The sequence below is a fragment of the Phragmites australis genome, chromosome 23 (genome assembly GCF_958298935.1).
Source record: "Phragmites australis chromosome 23, lpPhrAust1.1, whole genome shotgun sequence".
In the NCBI taxonomy this organism is placed as follows: Eukaryota; Viridiplantae; Streptophyta; class Magnoliopsida; order Poales; family Poaceae; genus Phragmites; species Phragmites australis.
The window spans coordinates 10,363,898-10,381,756 of NC_084943.1; positions in this window are offsets into that span (position 1 = coordinate 10,363,898).

Sequence of the window (17,859 nt, forward strand, 5' to 3'; positions counted from 1 at the left end):
GCTTGCACCAAATTCAAATGAAAATTCTCTAAAGAGGCAAGCTTTTCTAACTTGTTTTGATTTTTATGCCTTTAAAACAAATCCCAAAAATTTGGGAAAATTCATTTATATTCTCCTCCTGACATCTATTAATTTCTAAAATTGTTTCCAGCCCTATGTTGTATAGCAATATGGTGAGTTGCTTGACAACGCATCAACTAATATTGATTTTTACAATTTGTTTAATTGAAAATTGAAATGCCTAAAATTGCTCAAAACCAAACAAATGATGCTAATGACGCCCATTAGCACTTAACTACATGGTTTAGAAACTCTGGGCCGTGACAAACCTCCCCCCCTTAAAAGAATCTCGTCCCGAGATTCGGTACGAGCCGTAGAGGGAACAATGAGAACGCTGTGATGACTTAGCAGGTTGTGAGCCGACATCATGACGCATGAGATGGAATCCAACGCAGATTTTTATTCAATCATAGAGATGAACACATACACGCGAGAGATTCCAAATACGCTATATTACATTGGTATTACAAATTCTCAAAGAACTCAGGATACTCGGAACGAAGCTGATCTTCCCGCTCCCAAGTCGCTTCGGACTCAGAGTGGTTACTCCACTGAATCTTCAAGAATTTGATTGAACCCCGCCGCGTTTTGCGCTCGGTTTCATCCAAGACTCGCATCGGCTTCTCACAATACGTCAAGTCCGGTTGCAATTCTTCAGGCGCAACATCAACGACATCGGTCGGGACTCGGAGGCACTTCTTGAGTTGTGAGACATGAAATACATTATGTACCGCGGAGAGGGACGGCGGCAACTCCAATTGATATGCAACCTCTCCACGCCGATCTAGAATCTGAAATGGCCCAACATACCGAGGCGCCAGTTTGCCTCGGACTTGGAATCGACGAACGCCTTTGAGAGGTGAGACCTTCAGGTACACACGATCCCCCACCTCAAATGTGAGCTCTCGGCGACGTCGATCTGCATAGCTCTTCTGCCTTGACTGGGCCGTGAGAATACTCTTGCGGATATTCTGGACATGGTCTTCTGCCTCCTTGACCAAATCCGGACCTAGAAAAGCCCGCTCGCCGGATTCGGACCAATTCAGCGGCGTACGGAACCTCCGACCATAAAGGGCCTCAAATGGCGCCATCTCTATACTAGCCTGGAAACTGTTGTTATACGAAAATTCCGCGAACGGCAGGCATATGTCCCACTTCTTCCCATAAGTGAGTACACAAGCACGGAGCATATCTTCGAGAATCTGATTTACCCTCTCCGTCTGACCATCCGTCTGTGGGTGATACACCGTGCTGTGGAACAACTCAGTCTCCATAGCCTCCTGGAAATTTCTCCAGAAATGAGAAGTAAACTGTGTACCTCGATCAGAGATGATCTTCTTCGGCACCCCATGGAGGCAAACAATTCTAGTGAGGTACAATTCCGCATACTGCTTAGCAGAATAAGTGGTTCTGACAGGAAGGAAGTGTGCGGACTTTGTCAACCGGTCCACGATGACCCAAATAGAGTCATACCCACTCGAAGTCTTCGGTAAGCCGGTAATGAAATCCATCCCAACTTCCTCCCACTTCCAAGATGGAATGGGCAAAGGCTGGAGTGTGCCGGCAGGCTTGACGTGCTCAGCCTTCACCCTTCGGCAGACATCGCACTCAGACACATACCTAGCAATCTCCCGCTTCATGCGAGTCCACCAGAAACGGGGTTTCAAATCCTGATACATCTTCGTACTGCCTGGGTGAATGGACAGCAACGAATCGTGAGCCTCATCAAGGATCTTCTTCCTCAGCGCCTCGACCCTCGGAACCACTAGACGGTTCCCAAACCAGATAACGCCCTGATATCCTCAGTAAAACACAAGGCCTGCCCGATCTTTCTCTTCTCTCGAATTCGGGCCATACCCTTATCATCCCTCTGAGCAACCTTAATTTCATCAATGAGCGTGGACTTGATTTCTAGATTTGCAATAAAACCGTCTGACACCATATCAAGCCCAAGACGCCGGAACTCATCACACAATGTGGAATCCATCGGCGAGGCTACAAGACAGTGACAATGAGCCTTTCGACTCAAAGCATCGGCGACCACATTCGCCTTGCCAGGATGGTAGTGAACCTCCAGCTCGTAGTCTTTGATCAACTCGAGCCATCTTCGCTGCCTCATGTTCAAATCCGCCTGCGTGAAAATGTACTTCAAACTCTTATGATCCGTGTAGATACGGCACAAGTTGCCCATCAAGTAGTGGCGCCACATCTTCAGAGCGTGCACGACAGCTGCAAGTTCAAGATCATGTGTCGGGTAGTTCTCCTCATGACGCTTCAACTGTCGGGATGCATATGCAACGACTCGGACCTCCTGCATCAAAACACAGTCGAGACTGATGCCGGACGCGTCACAATACACATCAAACCCTCTGGTCACATCAGGCTGAGCAAGCACTGGAGCGGTCGTGAGCAGCTTCTTCAATGTCTGGAAGGCAGACTCACAGGCATCTGACCAATCAAACACACTGCCTTGCTTCAACAACTCGGTCATTGGCTTCGCAACCTTGGAGAAGTTCTCGATGAACCGGCGGTAATAGCCCGCAAGTCCAAGAAAACTCCGGATCTCACTGACATTCTGGGGTTGAACCCAGTCGAGCACATCCTGCACCTTGCTCGGGTCAACTGCCACCCCGTTCTCTGATAGAACATATCCCAGAAAGGCCACCTCCCTGAGCCAGAACTCACACTTGCTGAACTTGGCGTACAGCTGATGCTCTCGGAGTCTGCCCAGAACAACACGGAGATGCCCAATGTGTTCTTGCTCAGTCTTGGAGTATATCAGAATGTCGTCGATGAAAACAATGACAAACTTGTCCAATTCCTCCATGAACACCGAGTTCATGAGGTACATAAAGAAAGCCGGCGCATTAGTCAAGCCAAACGACATAACGGTGAATTCATACAAGCCATATCGAGTAGAGAACGCTGTCTTTGGAATATCCTCTGGCCGGACCTTGATCTGATGATAGCCCAGCCTTAAGTCAATCTTTGAGAAGACTCGGGCTCCAGTCAACTGATCAAACAAGATGTCAATCCTAGGAAGCGGATACACATTCTTCACCGTGACTGCATTCAGCGGACGGTAATCAACACACATCCGGAGAGTGTCATCTTTCTTCTTCACAAATAGAGCCGAGCATCCCCAAGGTGAGCAACTCGGACGAATGAAACCCTTCGCCAGCAGCTCCTGAATCTGCTTCTTCAGCTCAACTAGCTCAACTGGCGACATCTTATACATCTTCTTCGAAATCGGGGCCGCACCGGGCACGAGATCAATCGAGAACTCCACTGCCCTGCCAGGCGGCATTCCAGGCAACTCATCCGGAAAGACATCCGGAAATTCCCACACCACAGGAATGGTCTCCATAATCCTGGCGGGGACAGCCTTTATGGCGAACAGGCAGGACTTGACCCCCTTTAGCTTCAACTTGACCCGAGTACCTAACAGACCATTTAGGGTGACGGTTCGCCGAGCACAGTCCAACACAGCCTTGTTCTTGGAGAGCCAATTCATTCCCAGAATAACATCAATTCCCTTCGAGTTCATCACTAACAGATTGACAAAGAAGGGCACTTCGTTGACAATTACCGCCGCTTTATTCACACACTGGTTGATTAGAACTTTGGCCCCCGGGGCGTCTATAAGATACGGTGTGTGGGTAGCACTGACTCTCAACCCACTCTTCCAAACATAATCCGAAGATATAAAGGAGTGAGAGGCTCCTGAATCAAACAAAACCACTGCAGAAAAGATGTCAGAGTTGAAACTCATATCCAACGTACCCATCAGGACGGTGTCACCCTCCTGAACCTCGTCGGCGGTAGTATGGCGAGCTCGACCACGCTTGGGAACGTGGGTCGCCTGCAAAGACTGCGGTGCTGACTGCGCCGACGGTGGTCGTGGGGCACTCACCGCGGCTCCCGGCCTCGGATACGGGCACTCCCTCGAGAAATGGCCGACGCGGCCGCAGTTGAAGCACGGACCACCTGAGCCACCGGTCATGCTCACATGGGAGCCGGCTGGTCGTGCAGCCTGCACCTGTGGGGCGGAGAACGCAGGACGTGGTACAAACCACATCGGCTGTGGGTAGCCAGCCGACGGCACCTGAGACTGTGGAGGCTGACTCTCAGTGCGGGCGCGCTGCGAGCTCCCGCCCATAGAAGACGAGGAACCCCTCTTCCGCCTCTTCTCCTCTTGGTGGCTCTTATACTTGAGCTCCACCGTGATCGACGTGCTCACCAACTCGTTGAAGTCGGCAAACTTATGCGCGGACAACCGGTCCTGCATCTTCGAGTTCAGGCCATTCACGAAGCGGCATTGCTTGCGCGCATCCGTGCTGACCTCCTCGGTAGCGTATTGTGCAAGGTGGTTGAACACCTGCACGTACTCCATCACCGCCCGACCTCCTTGCTTGAGGTCCTCAAACTCCCGCCGCTTAGCCTCCATGAGGCCACTCGGTATGTGAAATGAGCGGAAAGCCTCACGGAACTCCGCCCAAGACACGTGGTGATCGGCGGGGTGCATGGCCAGAAAGCCGGACCACCACGCACCCGCCGGGCCCTGAAGCTGATGGGCGGCGAAAAGCGCCTTCTCGTGATCCTCGCAGTGAAGAAGGATGAGCTTCTGCTCGATCGTCCGGAGCCAGTGATCGGCATCCAGAGGATCCTCAGCTCGCGAGAAGACCGGCGGCTGAGTCTGCAAGAAGTCCGAGAAGTCGTCTCGGCGCACGGCTCCACCTCCTCCATGAGGAGCCGCGTTGCGCACGAGAGCCTCCAGGAGCGCTTGGTTCGTCTGGAGGAGAGCGTGATTCGCTTGGCGGTTCTGCTCGATTTGCATGAGCACATCCGCCATGGTCGGCGGTGGAGGAGGGTTGTTCTGACCGAAATCCTCTGGAACCTCCCCACCACGTCGAGTGACAACCATTCTGAAATGCAAAACAAAAAAAAGGGAAAACGTCAAATTCCGACTTAGCACAATGCATTCGCCGGATATATTGTTAGAATCCCGTAACACATGTACAAATATAAATGCATGTATGAATGCCATGAAAGGATGCATGCTCGAACCTAACTACTGCTTCTTTCTCAAAACAAGAACCGCACCTGCAAGCATCAAAATCACAGGCAGTTTATAACATCCAGAACGTACCCTCCGCGCTAGAAAGGGTAAGAGCGCGAACGGCCCTTGTACCACATGCCGTACAAGCGACAATCCATACGTCGACAACGACGTATTCACTTCCCGTAGACCCTAAGGGACATCTCGTGTAAACGCCACACGAGTAGACGACCATGTCTCCCATCGCATGGTGGATGTTCATACGCTATTGCTAGCGTATTCACTTCCCGTACGGATCACCGTACGGGACATGCCGGGCCCCTACCTCGCATCCGGCTGAGCCCTCGGTGATTAACCGCCACCGAGCGTCGTACCTTACCTTCCGATGATGCAAAGCCGAAGATGCAATGCTCAACATGAATCAATGCAGGGCCGAAAGCGAAACAGTGTGGTATAAGACACATAAACGCCACTCATAATACGTATTTTAACTTAGGGGCATAAACGATAGCAGTTTAATACATATTCAACATGAAGAGGCGTAAACATAAATCGTGGGTTGTTTAGGTGGAGTTGTCGACTTACTAAACAACGCACTAATTATGTTTAGGCTACTAAATTAAACCAGGCTCTGATACCAAGCTGCGAGGAACCGTCCAAATAGTATTCTAATTAATCATCAGGAGGATCATTATTCATAATCACAACCTCGACGATTAACCAGAATACTATTCCGGTAGTCCCGGCACGTGTTTTGTGCTCAGGATCGGAACACATGCCTTCCAACTCAAATATCACAACACAGTTTAATAGAGAGCAAGTAATTAAACTGGATTACAATTCTTAAACAAGCAACTGCTTCCACAATTTACAACAAAAGAGGAACAACCACAACTACGCAGCGGAAAAGAGTATGGAGCCGTATGCCCTTAGGCTCCATACCAAAAGCGCCGGAGTTCGGAGTAGAAGGTGCTACTCCGGCCCGCCACCCTGATCGGCAGGCACAAAGTAGCCGAACACAGCCTCTTCCTCGCCAACCTGCGAACCTGAAAGCAACTTAAGGGCAGCACCCTTAGTACGAAGGTACTAGCAAGTCTTACACAGTATGAGTATATATATATATTCTCGACTCCAAGGATCATGCATTTAAAGCTGTAGCAAGGATTAAGATATGTTTAAGTTCATTAAGCGGTAAGCAACCTAGACTCTAGGTGTAAGCAACTGACTTAACCAACCACCAACTCAAACTTTGCCAACCAACTGACCATATCAGACATGTAAACAACAAGTGTATAAAAGTAAGCCAATACCACCAAACCACCGACCACATACCGACCAAACCAACCATGCCACAACCCACATCGAAACTCTACGACCAAACATAGTCGCTCGGTGGACATAAGCGATAGCGATGCTCATGACCGAGAGCGCGGCAGTTCGAACTGATTATACACCCTGCAGGGGAATACTCCTGGACCCACACGACACAGGGACCATACGGCTTGTGCCACCCGCTAAGATGCACACAAGGGGGTACCCGTGACAACCTTTCCCAACCAGGCCCAACCATGTGGATCAACCATAGCTCGGCACAGCGGTATTAGAACTACTCCCCGAGCAAACTAATACCGCTAAAAGCCCGAACTCAAACCGGACTCACACCGTCTATGACGAGGCCCACATGACCACGTCTGCGAAGGTAATCAGCTCGCCTACCATTATATCAGCATGTGGTGAGTAAGGTAAGTGCTAAAGCCAACTACACCGACGATCGGTGCTTAACCGGTGCAAGCGGTCTACGGTGTCCGGGTTCCCTCCCCGAACTGCCTGAGGACTCCTCGTGAGCAGATGACACCCCTAACACCGCCCACACCTCGTCTCAACTCACCACTCACCAACCGACACATCATCAACATAACCCCAAATGTGAACAAGTAATAAGCCCTAGGCTCGCGACAACGGTGGACGCCGTCGTCGACTTCTACCGGAAAACCTAAGTACCACTAAGCATAGCGAACTATCATTAGACCTCGACGACACCACTAGGCTCCAATGGAATAACACATGACACGTGACCGAAATGGAAGAATGCATAGGCATAGGTTCTACCCAACTCGGAACCCGACACATGCAATGTATACATAAGCGTAGATAACATATTAGAGTTTCAATTGACATGGTGCAATATGATAGATGCTTGCCTTGCTGCCCTAGCTGCTGCTCACAGCTACCCGAGTCACGATCACCACTGCGGGAACCTCCGGGGACAGCCTCGTTCGCCTCGCTCGCCGGGTCGAAGTTCCCTAAAAGAATCACGCATGCAATGTAATGAATATGAATGACATGCAACGAAAGATGCTTCACTGTAAGACAACAGTGGAGATGCAATGCACTTATGCCATGAGTTAAAAGCCTTAAGGATTTCCTGATCTGAATTATTATTCAGCATTTAATAACTTCCTAAATTGATTAAGCTTAACTCTCAGTTTAAATCTAAAAAGAAAACTAACTATACTTAACATGAGGGTGACCCTTTTAAGGAAACAGGGAACCCACTAATATAATTTACACAACTCTATTTATGGACCAACAAAACATGAAATGTTGAAAGATTGAAACCATTTTGACAACTCACCAATCCTCAGTAAGCATTTCATAAACCCTAGCACTTTTACTGAACATGGCATAATTTAACAAGATTAACAAAGTTGGACTTACAAATTTTGGACTCATCAAAAATTGTTTATGAATTATTGAAGATTAAACACATTTCATTAATTGAACAAATTTAATTATACATTTCACAACACCTAGTATTTTTCATGTGGAGAGTATGATGATACAAGGCCAACAAAATTAGATTCATCAATTTTGGAAATACCAAATTTTAATTATAAATTATCAAAGCTTAGACATATTTTATTAATTCAATAATTCACAGCACACATTTCATGGCCACTGGTATTTTTAATGGATAGATCATGATACAACAAAACCAACAAAATTGGTTTTAGGAAATTTGGAGCTCTACACAATTTCCTCTGCACTTTTCAAGTTTTCAGCCGATTTATCAACTAAATAAATATTCATTTCGCAATTTTCGATTTTTTTTTGAATACTTAAATACCCTAAACCTTTTTCCACTTGGGTTCGGCCAGCTGCTGCGACTGACAGTGGGGTCGGCGTATTTTGACCCGAGTCAAAATCGACTCGCGCCCAGGACACTGCGCAGCGCGGCCGATCGGGGCTCAGTTCGTGCCCGCCGGCGGCGAGCGGCGCAGGTCAGGCGGCCGGGAGGGACAGCTGCGGCACCAGCACGAGCGCGCGGATCCATTTGAGGCCTACGCGGTCGCTGGCGACGGCCGGAGGATGGTCAGCGGCGGCGGACAGCGGGACTTCACGGCGGCGGCACGGCTTTGCCTCGCCGTCGGCGAACGGCGGTGCAATAATCCTAACCGAGCACCCTACGCGTTCTACGCAAGCACGTGGACCTAACGGCGCGTTTGCCAGCCGACGAGCTCGACGACGGCACGGCTGGCGGCACGCGCGGGGAGGCGGCGGCGGCTCGGTCGTCGCGGACACACGCGCCGGTGACGGGACGGGAGGAAAACGGCGCGCGCATAAGGTGTACAGGAACACGGGGAAGCTCACCGTGCAGCAGGTTGGGCCGGAGAAGCGAGGGCACGGCAGTTCGACGAAGGGCGGCGGAGTTCGGCTGCCGCCGTTGGGGAAGAAGGAGTGGATGGCTCCAATCCTTGCGGGAAACGGCCGGGGAAGGAGGGGAAACGGCGGAGGAGCTCGGGGCGCTCTTCCCTGCGGCTCCACTGGGCTCGGGCTCGAGGGAGCTTGCCGGTGGCGCGTCGGACTTGGCCAGCAGCGCGGCGCAATGCAGCTCGGCGCTGTGGTGTGCTGGGCGACAGGAAGAGCAAGCGAGGGAGAGAGAGATATAAAGCAGAGGCGAAGGAGGAGATAAGGCCTGGGCCGATCTTTTGGCCGGCAACGTGGAGATGGCCACCGAAGTCAAGGATTGCGGCACCGCCTTGCTCTGTGAGAGCGGGAGAAGAGGGAGCAGAGGCTGTCTGAGCGAAGGGGATGACAGGTGGGGCCGACGAACAGTGACCGCCAGGGAAAAATATCTTCACTACTTTGGTTGTCAAGGTGGAGGTCTTACTGTAGTCTAAAACTTGTGGAACAAATTTTGTTGGCTTCTATAAATCATGAACAATCCATTTTACCTTGTTTCACCCAAAAAGCTTGCACCAAATTCAAATGAAAATTCTCTAAAGAGGCAAGCTTTTCTAACTTGTTTTGATTTTTATGCCTTTAAAACAAATCCCAAAAATTTGGGAAAATTCATTTATATTCTCCTCCTGACATCTATTAATTTCTAAAATTGTTTCCAGCCCTATGTTGTATAGCAATATGGTGAGTTGCTTGACAACGCATCAACTAATATTGATTTTTACAATTTGTTTAATTGAAAATTGAAATGCCTAAAATTGCTCAAAACCAAACAAATGATGCTAATGACGCCCATTAGCACTTAACTACATGGTTTAGAAACTCTGGGCCGTGACAGATGTGAAGGTGCTGCAACCGACTGCAACATGCGATGGAACCGAGCACCCGCGGGTACTGTTCACCCCGAGCACCCGAGCACTGTTCACCCCGAGCACCCGAGCACGGTTCACCCCCGAGCACTCCCGGGTACTGTTCACCCGAGCACCTAACACTTCCAGGTACTGTTCACCCGAGCACCTCGGGTACTGTTCACCGAGCACCCCGGGGTACTGTTCACCCCGAGCACTCCGGGTACTGTTTATCCCGAGTACCCCGAGTACTGTTCATCCCGGGCACCCCGAGCACGGTTTATCAGACTTTCCTGATAGCTGATAGCTTGTAAAATTCGTAGTTAATTCGTACGAACTCCAAACTTTATGAGACCACTTGGAAAATTCTGGTTTGGATAGTGTGATCTGGGAAAAATATTGTCATGTATTGTGGAGCATATTTTTCTTATATGGTCGCATTTCATACATGCTCATTACATTGCACGCGTTGCTCTCTATAGTGAACGCCGATCCGTCGATCCCGGAGGCCGTGGGCGATCGTGAGGCGTCTCACCTTTCTGATCCAGGGCAGCAAGGCAAGCATCGTTCATATTGCACCGTGTCTACTTGAAAATTTAATATGTTGTCTACGCTTATGTATACATTGCATGTGTCGGGTACTGAGTTGGGTAGAACCTATGCCGATGCATTATCCCATTTCGGTCACGTGTCATGTGTTGTTCCTAGGAGCCTAGTGGTGTCATCAAGGTCTAATTTTAGTTCGCTATGCTTAGTGGTACTTAGGTTTTCCGGTAGAAGTCGACGACGGCGTCCACCGTTGTCGCGAGCCTAGGACTTATTACTTGTTCACACTTATGGTTGTGTTGATGATGAGTCGGTTTGGTGAGTGGTGAGTTGAGACGAGGTGTGGGCAGTGTTAGGGGTGTCATCTGCTCACGAGGAGTCCTCAGGCAGTTCGGGGAGGGAACCCGGACACCGTAGACCGCTTGCACCGGTTAAGCACCGATCATCGGTGTAGTCGGCTTTAGCACATACCTTACTCACCACATGCTGATATAATGGTAGGCGAGCTGATTACCTTCGCAGACGTGGTCATGTGGGCCTCGTCATAGACGGTGTGAGTCCGGTTTGAGTCCAGGCTTTTAGCGGTATTAGTTTGCTCGGGGAGTAGTTCTAATACCGCCTCGCCGAGCTATGGTTGATCCACATGGTTGGGCCTGGTTGGGAAAGGTTGTCACGGGTACCCCCTTGTGTGCATCTTAGCGGGTGGCACAAGCCGTATGGTCCCTGTGTCGTGTGGGTCCAGGAGTATCCCCCTGCAGGGTGTATAATCAGTTCGAACTGCCGCGCTCTCGGTCATGAGCATCGCTATCACTTATCTCCACCGAGCAACCATGTTTTGGTCGTAGAGTTTCGATGTGGGCTGTGGCATGGTTGGATTGGGGTGGTTTGGTCGGTATGTGGTTGGTGGTTTGGTGGGAATGGTTTGCTTTTATACACTTGTTGTTCATATATCTGTTCTGATCAGTTGGTTGGCAGGGTTTGAGTCGGTGGTTAGTTAAGTCAGTTGCTTACACCTAGAGTCTAGGTTGCTTACCGCTTAATGAACTTAAACATGTCTTAATCCTTGCTACAGCTTCAAATGCATGATCCTTGGAGTCGAGAATATATATACTCATACTGTGAAAGACTTGCTAGTACCTTCGTACTAAGGGGTGCTGCCCTTAAGTTGCTTTCAGGTTCGTAGGTTAGCGAGGAAGAGGCTGTGTTCGGCTACTTTGTGCCTGCCGATCAGGGTGGCGGGTAGGAGTAGCACCTTCTACTCCGAACTCCGGCGCTTGTGGTATGGAGCCTAAGGGCATACGGCTCCATATTCTTTTGTTGTATAGGTTTTTCTTCCGCTGCTTAGCTGTTGTTGTTCCTCTTTTATTGTAAATTGTGGAAGCAGTTGCATGTTTAATAATGGTAATCCTGTTTAATTATTTGCTCTCTATTAAACTGTGTTGTGATATTTGAGTTGGAAGGCATGTGTTCCGATCCTGGGCACAAAACACGTGCCGGGACTACCGGAATGGTATTCTGGTTAATCGTCGAGGTTGTGATTATGAATAATGATCCTCCTGATGATTAATTAGAATACTATTTGGACGGTTCCTCACACAATAGAAACTACTAAGAACAGTACAACAAATAGTACTAAAACTAGGTAAAAACCTATAAAAATATTCTACACATCGCTACAAGAATTTGAGTGCGAAAAACACCCAAATCGGAGCTATGAGCAAAAAGTTATGAGCTTTTGAAGTTCTAGGGGCTTTTCTGCAAATTTTACTTGATTTCAGGGAATAAATCAAACAAATTTTATACTAAAAATCTTGATTATTGCGCCTGCTGATATCAAAAAGCAAAATGAAATTATTTTTGAAAAACCTTGCAGACCGAGTCCACAATGCTGTGAACTGAAGGGGAGACCCTTGGTCCACCGGTCCACCGTGGACCATAGGCGCCGACGGTTTGAGCATGGCGGCGGGGTAGCCGGAGTTCGCTAGAAAGGGGGCTTCGGCAGCCGAGAAGCTTCGACGAGCAGTGGAAAATAGAGGGAGTTGTGCGACGAGCTCACCCCAAGAGAGGACGACATCGAAGAGGGCTCGAGGCGACCGAGCGACAAAGCAGATGGCGGCTGCTGTTAGAGAGGCGTCAGGGACAAGCTTCGGTGGCCGAATGATGATGATGTGCCCCGAGTTTGACTCTGGAAGAACCTGCGGCGACACTCTCTGGAGTTGAAGAAGGTGAGGGCGCTGATGGCAAATTCGAGTGAGAGAGAGAGCATGAGCGGGTGAGGGAGGTGGGGAACTTCTCCGATAACATGATGGGCGGCTTATATGTGCGTGAGGGAGAGCGAATCAGCAGGGGCTCAAAGAAATGGCTGGCGGCTTTACTAGTCATGATGGCGGTGGTTTCCGCTTTTGATTGAGCAATAGGGAGGGGTAAAGAAGGGGGAAACAGCCGGGAGCACTTGATTGGAAGTTAAGGCACTAAATCTAGCCATTGTGGGGAGTGGAGAGGGCATGGGGAGGCACAACAATTCCGGCGGCGGCAAAGAACACAAGCTGGCTCGGGCGGGGTGGGCGACTCGGCTGCGGCTCGGCTCGGCTTGAGCCGGCCAAACGTCGGTGAGTGGAGCGGGAGGGAGAGGCGGCTCAGGTGTGGGTGAGAGAGGCTTGCTGGCCAGGCAAATGGGCCAGGCCTAGCGGGAAGAAGGAAGGGGCGCGAGCAAAAAGACCCGCCCGAGGCCCAAGCGGGAGAGGGAGACAGAGAGCGGCTTGGGAGGGGAATGGGGAGGGAGGAAGGTTTTGGGCTTGGTTTTGGGAAGGAAACGACCTGAAGGGGTTTTAGGAAATATGAAAAGCTTTTTATTTTTTTATTTTTGAACCATTTTCGGAAGGAATTTTAAATGAGCACCTTCTAGAGAACTTTTACAAACATTTTCACTAAGAAGAGCCTATTGCATCTACTACAACATGAATGCATCAAACACAAATATAACCTATGGTAGATTTAAATTAAGAAATTAATTTCTTCTATTTGAACAAAATTTACAACTCCTATTTTAATTCTAGCAAAATTTTAAACTATTACAAAAATTGAAAATTTAGGGTGTTACAGCTTAGATAGTCACATCTGGAGGTGAAGTCATTTATCTAATCTATGCGTAGAAAGGGGAAGGCATCCTTTGATTTGGCTTTGCTAAGGTTTGTGAAGTCCACACACATGCACCACTTGTCGTTTAATTTTTAACCATGATGGGATAGATAAGCCATTTGGGATGATCCACCTCTTTGATGAATCCTGCCATTGTAAGCCTTCTGATTTCGCTTTTATTGCTTCTTTCGGGTCGTGTGTGAACCACTAGAGCTTTTGTTTGAATGGCTTTGCATTAGACCAGATAGCTAATTTGTGATTAATCACCTCCCTAGGGATACCGGGCATGTCAGATAGTTGCCATGCAAACACATCCGTGTTTGCCTGAATGAAGGTGACCAGCATCAGTTCCTATTTAGGATCTAGGTTAGAGTTGATCTGGACGGTCTTGGATGGCTCTGCTTGGTCCAGAGGAATAGTTTTGATGTTTCCATGGTACATCACGGCCACCTTCCGTCTCCAGTTCTTTGTCTTCTTGTCAGGTTGGTGCTGCATCGCCATGTCGAGACTTCATTTGTCACTGTGGAGGCCAACCTTTTGTCAGCCCCTGACAATGCAGGTTGTCAAAAGTCGCAGGGGAGGATCCTGACTTGGGGCGAACGTCACTCTCACAATCGTCTTGACAATTGAGTGGTTCAAACTCGATGTCGTAGTCCTTGGCACACTAATCGATAATGCAACTTACCTCCTCACTAGAGTCATTGCTGGTTAGGTCTTCAACAAGGTCCACCCGATCGATCATCGGCTTGTCATCGGTCGAGGGGGTGCAGTTTTCATAGAACCCCTAGTGAGAGAAGTCATCTCCCTCTACCTCTCTCTATTGGACCGTGACATCGGCTGCTCTGGCTCATCCCACACGCGTGCAACAGCCCGACTGAGCTTGTCTTCCTCCTCTCGGTGCTCCTCTTTCCCCCTTCTATCTATTGTTCTGTCTCCGACATCCCGACAAAATCCTGAACCAATACTACATGTATGTGGCATGAAGCACTTCTAGAAGCTCAAAGATACGAAGAGGATAAAAAAGTGCGTTGGTTTTGACTCTATCTCTAACCGAAAGACATTCAAATGGATGAAATCAGCGCGTACACAAGCCGGACTCCACCCAAATCCTATTCGACCCAATTATAAGACATCAAGGTCTCCCGAGTATAAATGTGGACCCCTAGCCCATACTCTTGGCATCTACAGCGTTTCCCTAGATCATCGACGTGAAATCAACCTTAGGGACCCCCACCATCGAGCTCAGATAACTACCGCCGCCTCGCGCTGTCGCCAGCTCTCTGCGCTTCTCCTCATCGTCGATGTGATAGCAAAAAGGGTTTGTCGTGAGCTCATAAATGTTTTCCATATCTCCTCGAAGTATGTCACGCTACGTGACAAAGTTCCGGCTGCTCTCTGGCATTGGGCGACCGCAGAACTGCTTAGGGTCGTCATCCCCGAGACGGAGTTCGTCAAGGTACGTTGTGAGCTATCCGATCTGCCATCTACGATTCAAATTAGAAGTTTGTGTACCCGTTAGTAGCATTAGAACTTAGCTGTTGGATCCCGATCAGACACGCGAGATTTAATGAGCTTGACGGTGCCGAAAGCGGGCTGTGAAACCATCCGTTAGCCATATTAGCACGCCGTGTCAATGTGCCGAGTTAGCCGTTTCATTGACGTATTGAGCCAAATCAGCGTTAGATGCTGAGTGAGCAAGCCTAGTCAGCATTCTTTTTCTTTTTATTTATTTTAATGCTCTGCTAACATCATAAATCATATATATTGTGCAATAAATAATTTTTAGTATAGAAATAATTTTTAAAAATAGAATAATTTGGAAAATAATTTTAATAATGTTTAAATATTATATTTAACTCTTTTTATTATTTTTATATAGTTTTAGAAATCATAGATGACTACGGAAAAATTCTAGAAAATATCTAGCAACATAATTTCATCTGTAGATAATCTTTTTGGTCCACTTTTAATCTTTTAGAGGCCATAACTTGTTAACTGTAGCTTTGATTTGACTCATTCTTTTGTTGGAATATTTGAACAAGCGTGATCTTGTGTGTGAGGATGTTTGTTGTGTGATATTATGTTGTTTCTGGATCTTGGTGTTTATGTATGCCTTTTCACTTATGTTGGTGAGTAGACGCCAATGTTCTGGAGGAGCTAGAAGGACTTCAGGATCAAGACTTTGAAGATCTAACTGGGTACAGTGAAGGCAAGTTGTGTTCTTAAACATATTTATCCTAGTTTTACAAATATTTTGTTTTACAAACATGGATGCTAATAATTTTTCGGGAACACCAAGAGTTAGGCTATACCCTAATTTTCCTTTATCATCCATGTCACCATAGTTATGATTTTGGTCAGGGAAGGTAGACGATGCTTTGCTTTACTTTGGGATGGTGATCATGATAATGGCTCAACAAATATGATAATGGTCCTGTAACAATGATAAAAGATGATGGAATAATTTTTGTAGCAACATGGTATAGAGATTTGAGCAATTGGTTGATGACACCGGTACATGATGCATGGTTGGGATGTGGTAGTTGGCTCAAATCTGAAGACTGGTTCGTGGAGTGATCTTTTCATGTAAACAATACAACCACAAGCCTAGAATGGGAAGGGCCTAGCCAATTAATTTCCATACTCTCAATATTGTGTAGACCATCCAGTTGTGTGGAATGGAAGGGTGTACTTTTATGGTGTTCCATTGCGCAAAAGGGAGCTTCCATTGATGAGGTGTATTCACATAGCGGTTAAACCTTAGCGGGTATGAACGTGCTGAGAGGGGCATCATAAATGCATTAAAGTGGTCAAATCAGCGCACACCTCGGAGGTGTATCCATTGATGACTTCAAATGCTTTTTCTTAAATGTTGTTTATGCAAAAGAGTCATAATGCCATGATATTGTCATGCCTTCATATGCATAATATTCCCTCACAACTTTCTGAGTACGACATATGCTCACTTTTGCTATCACCAAACACTCAGTTGGAGAAGGAATCTAAGAGTTCACTGTTGAAGATTAGTATCCGATAATATATCTGTAATTAAACAGGAGTACCTTCAAGAGTAGGGATCGAGCAAGAAACAAGACACATGATGTACACATGTTCGGACCCCCAATTGGAGTAATACCCTACATCCTGTGTGGATGCTGATGTATATTGATTATCTTGAGTATGAGCAAATGTGCCTAGACCTATTACAATGGAGAGGATTGGATGTAGGCTAATCTAGGATTGAAGTCGCCGAGTATCTCCAATTGGTAAGGTCTTGGCATCGCTTGCCTTGATTTGTGTATGAGTGGATTGTTCCGTCGTCTCCTTCTGAGGGTCAGGGTCCCTACCTTATTTAGGGGTCGATGTACCATCTTGGATCCATACGTAGTCAATAGGGAGTCCTTTGTCTTGTCAGCCAAGGAAAATCAGATGAATCCGACCTAGGTACTAGTTGTACTTGAGTTGGTTAACCCGATCGAGACCTTCCTAGTATATGTCTTCATAATCTTCGAGTATTTCGAGTCTCGCAGATATTCAGCAGTGGCCCTTAAGGGAGGGCTTCCACAAGTGCCAACTCGAATACCACCAAGTCTAAGCTCGGTCGAGTAATGTGGATCAAGCTTGTGGAAAAGCAACGGCTGATCAAGAAGCAAAAGGGTCTCCTTGATCTAGGAGATCATCTTCACCATCTAATTCACCGCCCCTCAAGCACTCGTGGAGAAGAAGACAACTGATACTAAAATCAAGTCCTCAAGTGATCATTTATCTAGCTGCTACTCTGGTTAACGAGCATATACCAATTGACACCTAGTCTGTATGGGTGGCCTTTCTTCAGGATACAACCAGAGCTCTTCCTCGATCGCCTCCTTGTGTAACTACCACTCCTGATGACTCGGTAAGAGAGGTAACTCGTACCAAGTTGCCCCCTTTATGCTGGTCATTCTTCTGAGGATTTGCTCGATAAGTCTAGAATGATGATTAATCAATGATGGTGGTTTCTTGCAGGCATTGGCTGTCCTTGCTTCATCTGACCCCCAAGTCATCCCTTCGACACAGCTGGTCCCAGCTGCTGATATAATGAGAAAGACGATATCGACCAAGATGAAGAAGTCAGACGTCCTTGCAAGTATTCCGATCACCAAAAGGTTTGACTTGAGTATTTATCTTGAATAGCAACCTTCCTTTATATTCCTTTATCGATCATAGGTCATCACGTTTGGAGAAGTCAGAGGAGCAGACGGCAAGAGGTTCAGCCAGTCAATTGGTTCCAGCTTCCCTTATTGCGCTGCCTCCACCTTTTGGAACAGACCAACCTTCGGCAGATGCACCTGAGCTAGACTCGAAGCTCAAAGCAACTGAGGCCCTTCTGACTTCCCTGGCTATTGATCCTTGGGCAGCAATTGAAGCTCGAGTCAAGGTAATCCGCCTTTGTGCATTCATTTTATAAACCATGCTTCTCCTTTTGAG